The sequence below is a fragment of the Dicentrarchus labrax genome, unplaced genomic scaffold, assembly GCF_905237075.1.
Source record: "Dicentrarchus labrax unplaced genomic scaffold, dlabrax2021, whole genome shotgun sequence".
Lineage (NCBI taxonomy): Eukaryota > Metazoa > Chordata > Actinopteri > Moronidae > Dicentrarchus > Dicentrarchus labrax.
Window position 1 is genome coordinate 4693495 of NW_026136710.1, and position 14586 is coordinate 4708080.

Sequence of the window (14586 nt, forward strand, 5' to 3'; positions counted from 1 at the left end):
CATTTGAGTCCTATCCACTGTTTTTCCTGTTCCCCTGCACATCAGTCGTGACACGAATGGAATGTGTGGGAGTAGAAGTGCGATTCAACAGTCTTTTTTTCACCTTTATTTATTCAGAGGAGTTTTTGCTGAGAGATCACATTCAAAGAACACTCACAAAATTCTTCCTCATGTCTGATCAGCCAAGTTGTTAGTGGAAATGCCCAACTTTTGACTGTATAAGCTTTACATTTAATACATTGGAACAAAAATACCATAAGCTAATTATATTTTATGGCTAAAGTTTGAATTCCTAAGATATAAAGGACCAGTGCGTAGGTTTTTGTGACATCTAGCAACAAGATTGCAACCAACTAAAACCTGCTGACTCCTCCAAGTGTGTAGGAGAAATTAGTGGCTGCAAAACTTCCAAAAAACGCACAAGGCCCCATCTAGGGCAAGAGTGGGCTACTGTAGAAACATGGCGGTGGAAGAGGACTGCACTAAGCCCAGTGATAGTGAATACATTGCGTTTCACTGCTTCACAATAAAAAGCACCTTATGTTTTTTTTTTTTTTACCAGTTGAAGGCTTTTACTGTGCTAGCAGCAGTAGGAAATGTTTGCTTTGCATTAGCAGTAAATAAAAGCTATAATAAAAGCTATGATACGGCTGTAGAAGATTTAACAGTGAACAGTAAGGCTCATATCAATGAGATAAAGTTTCAAATAGTAATGCTGAATTACATGCTGCATTTCCTGTGAATCCCTCATGCGTAGGGAGGCAATTTGAATCCCACGCACTACTGACAATAAAAACTGTAGAGGTACATAATGTAAATATATTGAATGATCATTGTGAAACAAATACATATAATATATAACCTTAAGTAATACAATTTTTTTTGTGTGGTTATTAAATCTATTTCTACAACCTTATGATAATATCAGTGACATCTTCTTAAGGCAGTAAATCAATAAAAGTTATACTTTACACTGATTTAGTGCCAACAAGTTGTGCCTAACAACACATCTCACAGCAGCTGTTCAGAAATCACTGTAAACCTCAGCCTCTTGTGGCTTATTGCTTAATTACGCAGCCCTACACTTGTAGAAGAGTTGTCTCTCTACAGGCTTTTGCCATCATGCCTTACACTGCAGACAGCAGCTTAGACATGGGCCAGGATTAAATGAAAACTAATAATGTGAAATGAAAGGTTATCAAAGGGAGCCTAATGAAGTAATGTAAAACAGAAATGTTCTCTGAAGACACTGTAATCCTCTGCAATGACTGACTGATATTATGTACAATACACACACACACACACACACACACACACACACACACACACACACACACACACACACACACACACACACACACACACACACACCACTCCATCTACTCCTCCTTTCCACCACTATAAATTAGAGACTTAATCAAAATGCCTGATTAAGTGAGAGTGATGCAGATTTAACTACAGGAAAATAAAAACACAAGATTGTACTCTGGTCATCACAGCATGAGAAAAATGCAGTGTCAGTCCTCTTTGGGCTCAATGTAGTAGACATGCAAACAAATAGGAATGCATTACTATGCATGAACATACAATGCAATCTGAACACATATGAACAGCGGCTGACTTTTTTCAGTAGTATTTGTGCCCCCTCCCCCACTGACCTGTGCCCCGATTGACGCAATTTGTCGCAAGCGTCCCAGCATTTCTTCTCAGAGTCATAACTCAGTCAAATTGAAAACACAAAGACATCATACACACACTGCTACAGTCAGCAGAATTCCCTTTTTACAGTGATGTCAAATCCATAAATCTCTTTAGAAATCATATAAAAGGCACCATATATCCGTATAACTTCAGATTTTGGCTCATCATCATTGTGTTTAGACTTTTTCAAACAATAATAGATTTGTTGTGCAGGATAAAGCTTGACATGTTCCACATGTGTTATTTTGAACTAATGATCCTTTATTGAATGTGCCTGACTTGACAGTAGATGAGCTAAAGTAAGGGACCGTTGCAAAATTGCATGCAAAATGTCCAAAACAGCAACAGATTTCATTAATACTTGAAAACAACTTAAAGGTGGGGTAAGTGATTCTGAAGAAATCCAAAACCACGACAAATACCATGATAAAGTGTGAAAAAAGACACAGCAAGTAATGTAACTAATGATAGCTATGCCGATGCTAACATCTCTCCTGCTGCTATCGTTAACGTCACAACAACAGCATATCTTGGCAAAGAAAGAAAGTAAGCTGAATTTCCATGGACAAGTCCTGTTACCTGACACACAAACACAGGCTTGAATGGCTGGAATAAACAGTTAGGGTTGTGTTCTGATCCAACTTGTTTGTTTGTTTTCCCATTCACAGAGCCAGGATGTGTACAGCGCACACACAGAGCGGAAAGCTAACAGACCTTAAGGAAATGTTTGCTGAATTTGAAAAAAAAGTAGTCCATTACCTAGAATAGCTTACCCCAACTTTAATATTCATTTGGGCCCATTATATACAAAAAGAAAAAGAGAAAATCACAGGATGGTCCAGTGCAATTATGACTTGTACTGTATTTTCCCACTGCTACCTCACATTTTATTATATAGCTATTCATAATTTAATTTAAACTATTCCAAATGTGCTTTTCCGTCTGGACTCTTTATACCATTACACAGCTTTTATTATGACTCAGTTTGGCCTTTTTTATAGTAGTTTGGTGTTACACTCTACAATGCAGTGAGTCTAGTGCTTCACTGATGGTTGAATTTCCTCCAGCTCAGTAACATTATTCAGTTGACCTTCTTTCATGTAAGTATGGTGTTTAAGTTCAGAATGGATAAATAAATAGAAATAAATGTTTTGGTCCATATAGGGATATGTGTGAGGAGTCTTAAAAATGTGAATTTGGAATTTAAAATTCTTGTAAGCAACTGTTAAAAATAACTAACCTCACACCTTCATATCTGTCTTTGATATAACCTCAAAACCTCAGTAAGTGCTTTTTGACAAGCAATTTCAGTACTGGATTGTGACAATAGCCTAAAGCACTAAGGAGACTAGGGAATTGGTTTAAGCACGTTGTCTCTTAATTCACAATGTCTATTTCACAATCAGACCTCCTCATCTTTATTAATGATAAAGCAAACAGAATAAACTAATGAATAAACAACAATCTACTGTTGCTGATTCAATGCGACAAACAAACTGACTCATAGAGGGTGGAGTGAGCTACAGCTCTGCAGATTCACTCCAAAAGATCTTTTTCTGGCACACAGTGAGAACATTTCTGACCACTAAATAAAAATAACATAAGAAAACAAAAAGTGATGCTTCCCGTATCAGCCCATTTTATATTACAATGCAACTGTGAAATAATAATAATAAAGAATCTGTGTTCCTAAATGTCTACACACAAGTATTCCAAAACAAATGCATGAAATACTAACAATAAATATACACCACATGGAAGAGTGGCTATTGTTTGAGTGAGGGCCATGGTGTTTCTGCTGAAGGCGAGATAAACAAAGGACAGGAATCAGAAAGACACTCTGACTCCCAGGTTCCCTCACATTTGGCAGCGAGCAAACAAGCTTAGTCCCTTTTCCAAGTAGCCTGGAATCACACTCAGTGACATTGTGTTAGAGAAATTATCCAATAACTACTCGGTCATGTTGATGACATTCGGTCACTTCTCTGCATTCAGGAATACAAATGTCTATTCAGCTCCTTCCATGAGCTTTTCCCTAGACACTTGTTTTTTTTTTTGCCTTCCCTTCAGGCTCCTGCCAGTGGCTCTTGACAGAGTGCCACAAAGCCTTGACAACAAACCTCAAGGTGGAGCAGCTTTCACTTGCCCCTTCAATCATGTCCTTTAATATGCCTCTAATGTAGCCTCTATAAAGGAGTCAGGAAGAGATATACCAATGCTGATGCTCACTTATCACGTTGCTCTCGTTCTCTCTTTCTGTCTCTCTTGTTGTCCGTCTGGCACTGGGCCTGCGGTGTGATTTCTCCCGGCTTTGGCCCATTGTTTTGCCTTGGCTGAGTGTATGAAAAGGCCTCAAGGGAGGCAGGCAGCGCCAGCTACAAGTGGCTCCTGATCCGAGCAGCTCAGCAAAACTCGACTGGTCCGGCTCAGCTCAAACAGGTCCAGGATGTCTCTGTCGTACTTAACGTCATGTTGGATGGGGATTTTCAGTATTTTGTTTGTCCGAGGGATCCTTGTGAGGCAGCTGTGTACATAGTGGGTGACACAGCGTGGGTTGCGGGTTGAGGTGGATGGATATAGCTTTAGGAGAGCATCTGACTGATGTGAACTCTGCTTTGGGGAAATGTTTGTGTGATGTGACATTGCGGCATGCAGCTCAGCATGTGGGGGCTGTGAGGGTTGGCTGAAGGCCAGACACAGACGAACCCTGCTAGACAAGCGGAACATGCTCCTAGCAACATCTTCAGTCTGGTCCCAGCTGTGTGTGTCATACTTAATCCTGGAACCAAAGGGACGCATTACTCCATGCATAAAAAAATCATGATAATTCAGCCATTAAAATGCTGCGAGTCCTTATTTGTGTCATTCCCCCAGTCGCCTTGTTTATGTTTATCCAAAAACCGTGTGTCTGCTTATTAGGAGCAAGTTTTGCATATACAAGTAGCTTTCACTCTGTGGGCCACTTCATTTGTTTCACTTCCATTTCCTTAACTAATAGTTGGTGACACTGAGAGACTCCGAGGCATCTCACTTTCCCTCACCAGTCCCCACCTTTCTTTCTTTGTCGTGAGTTCATGCCTGGTTGATAGTATCTTTAGCTGGCTAGGATCATAATACAAAACACTGGAGTCAGTCTTTGACAGAGCGTCAACAAGAATTGATATCCATACTTCCTCTGCATTCAAATGCTTTCCCTCAAATCACTATCTCTTCATCACTGAATCTGCAGGATCTGCTATCCTCTCCTTCTCGTGACAACCAATGTGGTATCCATTTTCAGCTTCTCTTTCACTCTCCCACCGCCCTCTCCATTTACAATGTCCTCTTTCTCACTTTTCCCCTCTTTCTCTTATCTCTCCATCTGGGTATCATCCTTTCAGCTGAAGTCTATAAGCACAGATATCCCCTCTGTTCCACCTTCCTCTCTGCTCTTCTTTCACTCTGTCCTTCAATAATCTCCTGAGTTCTATCACTCATTTCCATCTCTCACCCCTCTTACAGCATTTCACCAGAGACAAAAATAAAGTTGTCTTCGGTGATAGGTCAGAGTATGCACTGTGCTGCAAAGGAATCTGTGTTTTGTTTACAGCCATTGCCCTTCTTTTATTTTGTCTTGGGAATTATAAGAGAAGCCAATTCCTCTGTAAATAACAGAAACTGACTGATTTACTGTCTGTAAAGACTTGATACATCTTCCTAAGATCATTCTAAGGAGTTTATCGGTGCAAGCTGTTTTCCTGAAGGGAGGTTAAAATCTGGGTAGCGATGATTACATGGAATATCCAGCTGAGCCTTGTCTGCCTGTGGTTTATCAAACGGCTTAACAATTGCAAAAGGATAAAGAAATAACATTGTTGTACTGAATTTGAAGATAGACTGTACTGTGCAGCAATAATTGTGTACAATAATTGTACACAGATCAATGTACCTTTTTCTTAAACCAGACTACAGAAAAAATTAAGTATTTAGGATGTGAAACATTCTGTGCTATAATTTCGTAATTCTTATTCTACACTTTCAATCCCAGAATACAGTTTCAGGCGTTGTCTTCCATTAGGCTGGACAACCCTTCACAGCCACAGGAATCACATAATATCTTGGTATGTTTTTGAACGGGAAACTTGAATATGTTCTCTACAGACAGCCCTCTCCATTTGTGTTTATGTGGGGCAGCCATTACTGTCAGCCCTGATCAGCATCCTGTTTCATGGTTTAGGTGAGGCCAGTTGGTGCTAAAGTGAGGGCACACAGAAATTAATGACAGATTTTGATGCTTGCAACATCATAGTATCCTCTGTGGATGGGCAAAACCCTCTTTCCTCTTGTGTGTACACAATACATATTTACCGTTTTCTTAAATAGTTATGCATACCCATAAGGAAACTTCTTAAAAATATCTTTATACATCCAAACTGATGAGATTCTGTAAATTCAATTCCATTTACTTACTCAAATTCCCCCTCTGACTCAACAGATGTAGACTGCAGCAATAAGCCTCCCACTGGCCGACTATTATATTCTGTTTCCCTCTGCCTTCCCTCGGTCTCTCTCCGTTATTGTTTTCAGTGAAAACTAACAATGACAAGAAGCCTGATCTAGCTAACAACAACCTACACTCTGAAGATATGTTGACAAAAAACTTGTGAAAGTTGTGGATAAGAAAGGTAATTACTGAGTGAAAAATGAACTTAGAAAAAAATCTCCAGTGTTTACAAGCATCAGCTGCTCAAGTAGTGAACCCTCAATGGGTCTAATTACCCACTAGAAGTATGGCTATGTGATAAAAATCACAAAATTTGGTTTGGCTATAATACAAAGTAGTAACAGGCCGAGGTTTTTTACTGTTCTCAGTCAATTCATTAATCACATGCACGTAAACACACATAACTGTTTTTTTACCAACCAGTGAAAAACATGCATCAAGTGTTAGGTGTTCCTTAATAAGTGACAACATTCTTCCACTTCCAAAGCTAAATAAACTCACTAGAGATCTTCAATAAAGAGAGTTTGGATTCAGTAACTTGTTTTGGACTTCTGTCTGTCTTGTAGGTTATTGTCTTGGACTTGGCCACTAGATTTGTCCATTCAGTATCTTTAGTGCAGTTGAAGGGGATACCAAGCCAAAGACAGTATGGGAAAGCTTGACTTGTCATCCATTACCATAAGCATTAACTAGTCGTGTTGTGTCTATATTAGGGAACAATATTATATAATCAGCGTTCTTTTGTTTGCAACACTTTGACACGTTGGTGTTTCATTCAAATGAGGCAGCACAAAGCACAGTGTTGGTATTTTGGTGAAAACTGCACCATAGATGTGGTAAGAACAGACATCCCACAACTGGGCTTGTTTTTGGTCCAACCTCACTGAGCTGATAATTTGGTGATTCTAACTACGAGCAATAAAAAGTTTTAATTAAACACTTTCAAACAAGTAGATGTGATTTCAGAATAACCCTGCAGGAAGTTAAAATTAATTGGTAGTATGTACCAGTATCTGTCATCTACAGGTGCTTTATACTGAAATATGAAAGCCTTCCCCTTCAGTCACTGTAATTAAATCCCTAAAACCATCTGAAGGCAGCAGGACTGATATATGCAATAAATCTGCATCTTCCAATTTGAAAAGTAGTGCACTGGGCAGAACAATGGTGCACTGTAAACCACTGTGATTGCAATGATTAAATCACATGCAAACAACAGCAGGTTCCTGCAGACCACACGGACGTCTGCATACATCAAACTGGTCGGTTGGTACTTTATGTGGTATCATGTGGATGCCCTGGACACAAGCAGCTCAAAGTAAAAAAAGACAATTAAAAGTTCACTCTGTTCTCATTATTACTTATTCTTGCTCTCTCTGTCTTTCTCTTCCTCTTTCTTTCCCCGAAAAACACTGGATTACCAGCAGGCAATATTCCCGTGCGTCATGGCCTCCTTTTTTGTCTGGCAAAAGTGGCATCTCATTTCAATTCCTGAAATGCATTTTTAGCTGTGAGATGATGGGAAACAGCAGAATCACACATGCATTTTTTTATTGATCCAATTATATAAATGGCTTAAACAAACAATTACTGTTTACTCTTATTTATTTCTATGGTTATTGTACCAAACGCATTGAAGCCTACAACAGAGTGTGTAGGTTAAGTACAGTATATCACTGGAAAATATCAGTGGAAACATGACATAACTCTAACTCTGCCCTTTCAATATATCCACAATCCGTCTTCAAAGGCTGCACCATCTGCCTTGGCAGCAGATTTGTTGTGCCTTATTATATTCACCTCTACAAACTCTGCATCATTCAAACATTATTTTCCTACTTGGAGAAACTCTCGCCCGTCCTTTTAGTGAGCTATTTTCAAAATGCCATTCTGATTGCCACAGCTGTTCAAAAGGAATAAGACCCGTAATGAGACTGGCTGAGAGGTTTTAATGCTTCTGTCTCTGTCTGCTTTAGCTCTTACCTCACTGTTTCAAAGTTTTCATAAACCCATCAAATGCTTCTTACTGTTACGCCACAATATCTGGGTCTCTCAAGAGTCTTTGCTTGTAGGCAACCACATAATTGTGTATTTACAGGGAAAGGTTGACATTTTGGGAAATGCGTATTTGCTGCTTTCTTGCAGAGAGTAAGAGAATATCAATACCAGTCTTATGTCAGTATGCTAAATATAAAGCTACCATATAAAGCTACCACCAGCTATGGATGAAACGATTCATGGTTTAATGATAAACTGATAAAAAATAATAAAAAATTCCCAATGGTTAATACTACCATTTCAAATTTGAATTACCATTTAAACCATTTAAGCCATTGATTACTGCACTTTAAATACTGTCCATCCCAGTCTCCCAGACGCAGGTCCACAGACACAGCAAGCATTATAGGTTTGCTAAGCATCAATGACAATATGGCGGAAACCAAAGGCAGTGCTCCAGAAAAAAGTCCAAAGTGTAGCCGTATTTGGATTTTTATATGAGTGCTGAGGGAAACTTTTGAAATAACACTGATAATCGTGAAGATTTTGGTCACTACAGTTGTGATATGAAATGTACATACTAGTTCATCTCTACCGCCAACTTAGCTTAGCACAAATCCACATACCAGCACCTCTAATGCTTTCTCATTAACACTTTATATCTTGTTTCTTTAATACACACAACAACCGAATGTAATGAGAACCATTACCGTTCTCCAGGGAGTTATGTGCCGGACTATGGGATTACTAGCTTCCTGGAGTTTATTCGTAGTTTTTAGTGGTTTGAAAGATGTTTACTTCATTGTACAGATTATTCCAGATACATTATTTACAACTTACAGAAATTCACAAAATTCAAAGGAAGAGATCCATGAATCAGTCATCAGCAGTGGGAAACCAGAATGTTTTGGTCAGAAGTTAAAGCTGCAGTAGGTCATATTTGCTAAAAACTCTCTCACTATATTTTGACAGGAGTACATGAGGCAGATAATCTAGAAGGTACCTCTGGCTCCTCTTAGTGCCCGAATGGCATTTGCAAGAATCCACCATACCTGAAAAAAAGACAACCGATCAGAGCCAAGAAAGATAGTTGATTGTTGAGTATCAGTCCCAGGTCTGTTGCACGTCAGACGGTTCTAGCCTCCATGTCGTCCATTAATTCTTGATAGCGGACACCTTGTCAGGCATAATCCATTACATAAGACTCAATTACTATCTTTCTTGGCTCTGATTGGTTGTTTTTGTGTATTCTTGTCAATGCCATTAGGAGCACTGGGAGGAACCTGAGGAACCAGATTTTTGTCTCATGTACGACATAGTGAACATTACACCAAATATGACAAAAAGTTTTTTGTTATTTTTATAAAAGTACCTACTGCAGGTCTAACTTCTGACCAAAACATTCTGGTTCCCCACTGCTCATAACTGATTCATGCACCTCTTGAAAATTCAATATTATGTCATACTGGATAAGTTGCTCTTGCTGTTAACAGTTATATCGTAGCATGAATTTCTGTAAGTTGTAAATAATGCATCTGCAATAATCTGTGCAATAAAGTAAACATCTTTCAAACCAGTAAAAACTAATAAACAACACAAGATAGGGCATTTAACAAACTGAAACTGATAGTAGCAACCAAGTGAGAGAAAAATGTTTTGATGTCCAACATTCAATGTCCTCTTTTATCTTTTTATTTATTGATAGATGCAATATATTTCAGGTTGACAGCACACCATTTCCCAGTTAATGGTTTGAATAGCACAACAATGTTATTATTCATAATAACAGCATAATGATAATAAATGGCCATTCATTAGAGATTCTACAACCTACACTATGTCCTGCAGTGATACATGACAACAGCGTCTGCAGAAGACAAGAAATTTTTTTACTCTTTGAATTCTTGGCCTGTGTAGAAAGTGATATGAAGTCATATATAGTATCTTTTAAACTATCCTTTATAGTGAGTGTCTTCATTCGTGTAGGAAATACATAAACCACAAGTCAAGAAAAGACAATTCTTTTAACATCTGACACTGCTGTATTTGTTGCTGTCTGAGAGAAGTGGTGAGAGTTACATTACATGCACAGCGGTATCCTGCTCTAAATAAATGTGGTTTTGGCCAGAACAGCAGCTGTCAAGTGCACAAGGTTGTATTTGTGGTGCAACAAAACATTTTGAAAGTATCTGTCTTACACAAAACAAGGCTTAAACTTAATATGCATCAGACATTGGGTGCGTTTACAGATTATGCGCTTATTTCTTCTAGTTCTATTTAAAGTCATGCCATGCATCTTTTTTGTCAGACAAAATTTTAAGAACATTCTTATTTGGAAACTAAGTATATTTGACATTTTTAGAAAGAACTCCCATTTTCTTCAGCATTAAATTTTAAGAAGTCACAAGACAAATACCGCTCACACTCGCTCATTGTCATGGAGAGTTGAGTAGTCAGGATTAGCTCGGAGAGAAGATGAGTTGCAGGTATGAAATATTTAGCCATTACACCGTGTTAAAATATCTTTTTACTCTGCTACACATCTTACAGATTGAGAAACACGATTCATCCAGTTGGAATAGGCCATATATTGTGCCAGCTTTTCTCATGCTCATGGCAACAGCAGTTGAAGCTATTCACTGAAGCTGTAATATATATTTTCTTCTTTCTGTTTCTACATTTCTTTTCCTTGTCTGCCGCTCTGTCTCCTGGAAGGCACACCTGAACTAAGACTAAATCTGAAAAAAAACAACATCACACAAAGCTAAAATATATCTCCCTAGCTGAGTTAGCTGCCTCTGGACAGACACGGTTTCTGTCCTCTGCCTCAAATCCCCTGGTCAAACAATGTTAGGGCATGTGTTTTTGAGTCTGTCTGCATTTAATTCACAGCTTACTGCTTTAATAGCTATAGCCCCCTGCTCGCTACTGAACCCAGGGGCCATGCTACCACCTGAGTCAGACTATAATAGCTTGTACTGAGATACAGCTGTTCAACTGTCTCCGACTGATGAAGCTGGATGAGCAGCCAGAAGTGTCTCAGCTGAGGCGAGATGTTCATTTTCTCAACATGTAGCATGTTGGCCCACCTCTGCCTGTGTATAAGGCCTAAACCATAACATGGAAACTGTCAGCAACGGATACTGTTTATAGAAACACTCACTTACACCCTGGTCATGCCCAGAGAAATCCTCTGTATCCAACACCTGTGAATACTAAAGCATGTTCACGCAGCAAAGCCTCACATCATCATGCAGGGCACCCTTCTAGGGGTTTCAACCAAAGCACACAATATTATAATACTAGTAGATGCATTTAAGCTTAGGTATTTTTGTGTCTGTGTAAGCGCTAATAGGAAAGAAAAAAAGACTGTAAGTGAAGGAGAGGGAGTGAATGAATGAGTGAAGGTGAATATAAAAGGACAGAGAAAAGCCCATGCTACTTTCCAACCACGTGTGCCAAGAGCCAAGTGTCTTTTAAAGACAAGTTGTCATTTCCCTCCATAAATCGACTGTCATGTACGACCAATAAGCAAACAAGACTAGGGTGAGGCTGTATCATCAGAGGAACATGAATGCCTATGCCACATTTCATGGAAATCCATTTAATAGTTGTGGAGGCATTTCACTAAAAACTACAACTCAGTCAGACAGCTCACGTGTGAAATATTTATTGCAGCAGTACAACATAGTTAGATATTGGCATTGGCGTTAGGAAATTTTGCAGCTTAAACAGACCATTACATTGGAAGGGTGCGTCTGGTTTGTGATTATGGAGAGTGAGGCATGTCGTGTGTATAGCAGTGCAGCTCGAGTCGACAGCCTGAACTGGCTTGCAGGCATCGCTCCATTTGTGGTAGTCTTATTAAAGCATGAAAATACCCCAAATAATTAAATTCATTCATTCAGTATGCAGAGATATTTTACTGGATAAGTGAAAAAACTTTGACCTTCTGGTGGAGTAAGATAAAGAGTCAGTAGGATTCATCCTCAATAATCATTGAGATGTTTCAGTCTGGACTAAAGTGATGGACCAATTTTTTGAGTCTAGGCAGATGGCTTTATACCAACTAAATGTGTGAATACTGAGGACATATATGCCAATCAGTTATGTGCTGGTTTCCGAAACATTGGTAATGACCTGCTAAACCCAATGATGAAGCAGCAGTCATCTTTTCTTTTCAACCTGTAGCGTTAATGAACAGGATTTTAGTATTCTGTTTGCCAAACATGCTTTTTTGCAGATGGATCAAAGAATGCAATTAAGAAAGACACATCAAGTTATTGTTTTGACACATTACTAAAATTTTAACACAATTTCACCAAAAAATTATTCTTACTTCACAAAGCCATAAAAATGATGACCAATATTGCTGCCTGCTATTATATTTTCCACTTTAGTTTAAAAAAAACAGTCACAATTTAACTGATAAAGCAAATGAATATGTAATGGAGAATCGTCCAAAAGAAAAAACAGTCAACATTAAAAGGGAACCATTTTACACTCCTGATCATTTAATATTGGACTGAAGGGAATGATGTGGAATCTCTTATCTGGACCTAAAAACTATGCCACGCTTGAAAGGACTCCAATGTGCACAAATGATGTATGAAGCAATGATGATTTTAAAGCTATTTGTTGCTTCCAGAGGGAGGCTGTTGGATCGTGCAGTCACACCAAGAGTGGGTTGTGAAAGATGGCCAGGTCTAGTGTTCTTAAAAATCAACTGATATTGGCATTGATTTGGGGACATTTTGTTCTCCTCCTTTTTCCTTTAGAGGCATCATCCAATGAAGTAGCTGTAGCAGTTTCAAGATATTTCTATGTCATGCCAGAGGGCTTCTTTATCTTCTATATTGAAGCACCAACCTGCTCCATCCATTTTGAATGTGCTCCGTGCTCTGTCCGATTACAAGGCTATGCACTGAGATGCTCAGTGTCAAGACAAAATATCTTAATGAATACTGTATGTAATAGAATGGATTCTGGTTTAAACCTGCAATATTGATGTTTTGTAGAAGATACAGAGAAAGATTAGCTTTCCTTCATCTGTTGTGCTTCTGGCCACTTGAATCTGAAATCTCCTCATAGCTCATGTTTCTGGTCTCCACCTGAGCAAAAAAGTTTGTTAACTGCTTCAATATGCTCACCAGCTATTTGCTAACTTTGTCCCTTTGCTGCTTAGTGCTGGGAAGGGAGCATACAGAAGACTTTTATAGCTTTCTTGTTTGCAGAAAACAGCTGTGTACTGTGGCAGAAAGCGATGCTATGGGATCAGTTACAGTGAACCAAAACAATAATGTTAAAGCTGCTTTAAGCTGCTTAAAACTACTTATTTAAGGTTAGACTATCACGTTTTAAATACATGTTGCTAGGAGATGGGACAATGAATACAGTCTAACTGTAAAATCAAATAAATTATATTATTGGCAGGAGGATCAAGTCGTGAGTTTATGCAAGAAGTTCCTACCAGCCTCTCCACAAACAGCATGCCTCGTTTTTTTTCTGCCTTCATTAAATTTAAACTTTGCAAGAGTTGGCTGTCTATCTGTAAGGCTGTCACCTCAGCTTTGAGCCCTGGTGCTATAGTAACAGTGTGAAGTGTTGACAGACAGATAGCAGCCCTCGGAATAGCATACACAAAACTGAGAACTTCTACAGTATAACAATTCAACAAAATGTTGAGGAACATTCATTAATGGAAACAACTAACTTACTAACTAGCTTATCCTTCCTTTTTGGTGGAGACTCCATCCATCCATCTATTTTGAAATCTATTTCTGTGCTGCATTTTTAGATTAAGCTTATAATAAGACTAATAAAACATCCTCATTACACATGCACTCTATTTTGTCAAATCCTCCACCAGCCTGCGCTTACAGGGACCCATCCTAGCACAGTCCAGGCCAGGGCAGATCCTTCTACTTTATGAGATACAAGCACAGGTGGATTTTTAAGATGCTCTACTTTTCAGATGAAATTCTCTCTCCCTCTCAGTCCTTTCCCCTTCTGTATTTATTTCCTTCCTTGTGTCTGTCCCAGTGGAAACAGATATGAATGGTGATAAGGAGCCAGATGGGAGCAAAGCTATGAATCCAGACTAGAGGCAGTAAAAATTTAGAGGTCCATTGTTAACTCTAGGGGGAGATATTGATTGGTGCTGTGTGTTAAGTGAAGCAACAACAATGTCAAACTAATAGCAGCTAAAGAAGGCTCATAAATATTGTGCCTACATCCTGACTTCTCCCAGCAATTTATACTCTAATTATATGATGGTCATTCCATGTCCACTGCAGGCATAATTGTAAGTGTAGCTAATATTTTTATGTTTATTTCAGCTCACAATAAAAGCAAGATTATTTTATAAATCAGACTAGCATTAATTATCCTGATGCGTTGAACCC

The 14586-nt window shown here is 38.7% G+C and overlaps 1 protein-coding gene across 2 annotated transcripts in view; it reads right to left on the minus strand.

Annotated features, from left to right (window-relative positions):
- LOC127370258 (netrin receptor UNC5D-like) overlaps window positions 1–14586 on the minus strand; it is a 150238-nt gene that overhangs the window by 43523 nt on the left and 92129 nt on the right. The window lies entirely within an intron of this gene.